The 5,345-nt window shown below is 44.9% G+C and overlaps 1 long non-coding RNA gene across 1 annotated transcript; it reads left to right on the top strand.

Annotated features, from left to right (window-relative positions):
• The first annotated feature begins 2,830 nt into the window (after positions 1 to 2,830).
• Positions 2,831 to 3,939, top strand: LOC306975983. Its single transcript, XR_013793738.1, has 3 exons — positions 2,831 to 2,918; positions 3,747 to 3,835; positions 3,920 to 3,939. It is a non-coding gene; the product is annotated as an uncharacterized lncRNA (long non-coding RNA).
• The last annotated feature ends 1,406 nt before the right edge of the window (positions 3,940 to 5,345 follow it).

Below are 5,345 nucleotides of genomic sequence, written 5' to 3'. Positions count from 1 at the left end.
TTGTGCCCCGACAGGAGAAGGGTTTGTGCCCGGACAGGAGAAGGGTTTGGCCCCGACAGGAGAAGGGTTTGGCCCCGACAGAAGAAGGGTTTGGCCCCGACAGGAGAAGGGTTTGTGCCCCGACAGGAGAAGGGTTTGTGCCCGGACAGGAGAAGGGTTTGGCCCCGACAGGAGAAGGGTTTGTGCCCCGACAGGAGAAGGGTTTGTGCCCCGACAGGAGAAGGGTTTGGCCCCGACAGGAGAAGGGTTTGTGCCCCGACAGGAGAAGGGTTTGGCCCCGACAGGAGAAGGGTTTGTGCCCCAACAGGAAAAGGGTTTGTGCCTGGACAGGAGAAGAGTTTGTGCCTGGACAGGAGAAGGGTTTGTGCCTGGACAGGAGAAGGGCTTGGCCCCGACAGGAGAAGGGTTTGACCCCGACAGGAGACGGGTTTTGCCCCGGACAGGAGAAGGGTTTGTGCCCGGACAGGAGAAGGGTTTGTGCCCGGACAGGAGAAGGGTTTGTTCCTGGACAGGAGAAGGGTTCGTGCCTGGACAGGAGAAGGGTTTGTACCTGGACAGGAGAAGGGTTTGGCCCCGACAGGAGAAGGGTTTGTGCCTGGACAGGAGAAGGGTTTGGCCCCGACAGGAGAAGGGTTTGGCCCCGACAGGAGAAGGGTTCGTGCCCGGACCGGAGAAGGGTTTGTGCCCCAGACGGGTTTTATTTGGGGGCGGAGGCACAGCTGCTTTGGTTTGCGTTGATGATGCATCCATCAGTTTAAATGTGTTTGAATGAGTGAACGCAGGTTGCTACTGAAGGCCCAGACTGCCATATAGCTTACGCAGCTCGTGCTCACGTCTACAGTCTTGCTCACGGAGGAGGCTGCACCTTCTAAAAACATCATTATGAAAGGTTAAAAAAGGTCTTCCTGTGTGGAGTTTGCACGTTCACCCCGTGTCTGTGTAGGTCAGTGGTAAAAACCCGTGCAATAGGTGAATCCTCCAGCCAGGTGTTTCTGACCACAAGCCTGGTTCCGCCCCTGCTGGCAGCTCACTGCTCCTACAGGTCGCCCAGCGCCATTGAGTGTGGGTCAAATGCAGAGAATGAATTTCTCTACAGAGATGAATAAAGTATAACTTAACTTTCTCCCATGGTGTCTGAGATACCACTAGTTACTTGATTGCACATTTCCTGCTTTTTCACCACCCAAGTGTTTATTGAGATCTGGCGGAACAAGTGAATTTCGCCATTGTGAGATCAATAAAGTCCCGTCTTCTTTTCTCTAATATGACCCTGAAGTCAGATGTGTTTGTGTTTCAGCCGTGAGCTTCAGTCTCTGCTCTGAGAGCCCCCTGTGGGGGTACCACTTTGTGGATAAGAACCTGACCTGGAGCGAGGCTCAGCAGTTCTGCAGACAGCACTACCATGACCTGGCCTGTGTGAGCAGCTCTGAGGACAATCTCAGACTGCCCCGCCCTCCAGGCTACAGCGCCCCCGTGTGGATCGGCCTGTACGATGACCCCAGAGACCTGAGCCAGTGGAAGTGGACGGCCACCAACTCCAGCGGATCCTACAAGAACTGGAGATCTGATGAGGATGAACCACGGTACCTTCACGAGTCTCAGCAGTGCGGTTATATCGCCGTATCTACCTGGTTCAGCGACGCCTGCTCCATCGAGGCAAAAGCCCTCTGTTATTCAGGTGAAGATTTGAGGCATATACTTGATTGTGTCACCGAAAGCTCTCAGTTGTACAGGGATTACTAAGTGAACGAAGGTTTGTTAGCTGTTATACAGGGGAAACTTGGAAAAGTAGAATACCGTTCAAAAGTCCATTTACTTCTGTAATTCAACTTAGAATGTGAAACTAATATATGATATAGACTCATTACATGCAAAGTGAAATATATCAAGCCTTTATTTGTTATAATTTTGGTTATTATGGCTCACAGCTTCTAAAACCCCCAAATCTAAAACATATTTGAATATTTTGAAAATGAACTGTAAGCCATAATCATCAAAATTATAACAAAGGCTTGACATATGTCTCTTTGCATGTAATGGGTCTATGTCATAAAGTATCCATCCATCCATCCATCCATCCATCCATCCATCCATCCATCCATCCATCCATCCATCCATCCATCCATCCATCCATCCATCTGTTGGAGATGCCCATATCACACTGCACCAGCCCCTATGGCTCCTCCTGCAGGTGGTGGGTCCACAGAAGGACGGTCTCACGACTCAAACCGGGCCTGTTGGTCTCTCATAAGGGGCTTCTGAACCGCTCTTTGTCTGACCCGTCACTTAGGACCTGTTTGCCATGGGAGACCCTACCAGAGGCACGAAGCCCCCGACAACAGAGCTCCCAGGATCATTCGGACACTCCAACCCCTCCACCACGTTAAGGTGGTGGTTCCAGACGGGGATCATATATTAGCTTCACATTTTAAGTTGAATAAGTTGTAGGCAGTTTAAGTATTGGACGTTTTCACCTCTCGTCAAAGAAACAATAAACTGTTCATCATCTGAAATAAGTTGTTCTCATTATGATGTTGTTTTGCGGTGGTTAGATGTGTTTCTTTCATTGAGATGAAAAATATTTGTTATTGTAGGTTCCAGCCCAAAAGTCTATCATTTAACACCTGATGATATGAGTTGGGGCGATGCCTTGACCTACTGCAGAACTCACCACACAGACCTGGCTTTGATCGAGAGTGCAGAGGAGAACGTTGCTGCTAATGGTGTAGCAGGCGACTTTGATCCATGGATCGGCCTCTTTAGATCTACAGGGAAGTGGTCGGACAACAGGACAGTCGTCTTCACAGCCTGGAACTATGACTCTAAAACCTACCACGAGCCTTTCTGCGCTGCACAGAACGTGCAAAACACCTGGGAAGTCTTTTCCTGTCAGGAGACACGCCCATTCTACTGTCAAGGTAACACACTTTACACTGGTTCCTCCTCAGCCCTGCATTAGACACTTTGGTGATTACACTGTGGCACAGCAGTTAGATCACTCGCCTCACAGCAGCTCTGGCCACTAAACATGTGTTCTAAAAGTGACTAAAAGCGTGAAATGGTCTTTGGTGTTGGGCCCTAAAAATGTTTTGGACACTCAATGACGCTTAACATGGTTAGTATTTGAGGCTATTAAACAACATGACGCACAGAATGATGCACTCTTGGTGTGGGAAGCACAGAGTGGGCTGCAGGAGTCACTGCAGAATCGTTTTTGTTTCAGCCATAGAGCAGGGTTTCCCAAACTTTTCAGGCTCCGACCCCCAACATCACTCAACCAACAGCTCAGGCTCCCCTGCTGTAAAACGTAAATAGCTTTTGCTTTTAGAATATGTCTGGTTTAAAGGAACAGGCCACGTTTTTTTCCATACTGAGATATGTTCTTACCTGAGCTTAGATGAGTTGATGCGTACCTGTCTGGTCTTAATGCGTGTGCTCAGTCACGCAAGTAGACCAAAGATCTTGCTAGCTTTTAGCCTCTCCCAGCATGTTCCTGTAGCTCTAAACTGGTGTGAAGTTAGAAGCGACCAAGCTCTTCCACGTTGTTCCTATTTAAATACAGTTATGTGTAAAGTTACACGATCCAAGTCTAGTTACACAAAATGAAACATGTTGATTTTCTAAGCGGATAAAAAGGGGAACTATATTACGAGGCGTAATAACACCGTATGAGCACTTTGACGTCCGCGCAGTAAAGTCGAAGTGCTTCTAAGGTATTATTGTAATAAAATAATTGTTTTGTTCAGAGGAGTCCAAAACCTACAGGTTTGTGAAGATGAAGTTCTCTGGACTCGGCCTGGACGATCCAGGGACGAAGCAGCAGATTTTAGACGAGGTTGGTTTCAATCTCTGTGACAGTTCGACACATTCCCAGAGCTGGACTCGCTCAGCAGAGGAGCTTTCACACTTTATTTTCCAGATCCAGAAAAGGTTTGAAGCAGCAGGTCGCACTGACGTCAAGGTAAAATGGAAGACTGCCCCGGAAAAAGAGAAGAAAAACAACCAACCTTACTGTCCTCTGAGTGTCTGACCTGTGTGTTCTTCAAATTAGTCAATTGGAGGAGGGCTTCGTTAGAAAGAGATTGATAATTATTACATTAATTATATTCTTGTTACAATGAAAAAATATCTCTGAAAAAATAAATGCGTTAGTCAATGTCTGTGATGTACATTATTTACCGTATTTGTAATTTCATGTGGGCCAGTGTGTTTTATTAACTGTATTTTATTGCAAAGAACATTATATTTGAGAAACTAAGCAGCGACTGCATAAGAGGTTGCACCAACACAATAGAGGAAGCTCTAGCGGCAACTCAGTCAGTTGCTCATCTCCATTTGAAAACCAGACACTCCTTTGGAGGATGGATTTTTACATTTTAGAATGAACTGTATTAGTGGGAAAAGCAATTTAGCCTCATTCTTTTTCTTTTTTTAAACTAAGAACTCAATAAATCAGACTACAAATTAGATTTTTTTTTAAATCCCCCTGAAAGAACCTTCAAATAATGTTCAGTCCAAGGCTGGAAAGTTTGAAGTCAGTAGGAGCTGCTAAAGTGGAGATATTGTCACGGCAATGAGAGAAAAATGCATTTTGAGAAAATGGCCTGAATTTCCAATTTTCCAAATAAATTTACGGAGAAACATGTTATTGTGAAGATTAGGTGTGTTTTTGTTCCCAAGTGAAAATGTATGTGTTTAGAGACCAATCTGGCATAAAAAGCTAAATATTGAAAACTTTTTTTTTTTTTGCATATAGAGTCTTTTGTGTCGCTGATGAGGCTCTGTTCTTGGAAGCACAGAGTCCAACACTTCAATGACCAAGTACAGATGACGGTTTAAAAACCTTTGTCAACAATTTTCTTTCAAAATAATGACTTTTGCAGCAAATGCTTTATATTAGAGTCATTCCGCTGCGAGTGGTTGGTCGCAAATCTGTAGAAATGATTAATGTGTAGATTTGTTGTGGGCGTGGCTGACATTATACAGGCAGCAGCTCGTCACTACAACCCTTTTTTTCAATATTTACCATTGTTTTTCCGATGATTATTGAGTTCAAGTGTGTGCTGTGTTTTCTTCTGTTTCTTTTCTAATGCAGAGATAAACAACTACTTCCTGTTGCAGCGACTTGTGTTAAAATCCTGTAGAAATAAAGTTTGGAAAAAAGTTGATTCATCTAATTTTAAACGTCTGAATCAAGTAACTTTAATATTGAGGTATTTAGTGTTACATAGTGAGATGATCTCTAAAATAGCAGTGTCAGATACATACTACTCAGTTGCTCATCTCCATTTTAAAACCAGACACTCCTTTGAAGCATGGATTTTTACATTTTAGAATGAACTGTA

Source organism: Gobius niger, assembly GCF_951799975.1.
Source record: "Gobius niger genome assembly, chromosome: 16".
NCBI lineage: Eukaryota > Metazoa > Chordata > Actinopteri > Gobiiformes > Gobiidae > Gobius > Gobius niger.
The sequence above is the reverse complement of the archived record's forward strand: the minus strand, read 5'-3'. Positions and strand labels throughout refer to the sequence as shown.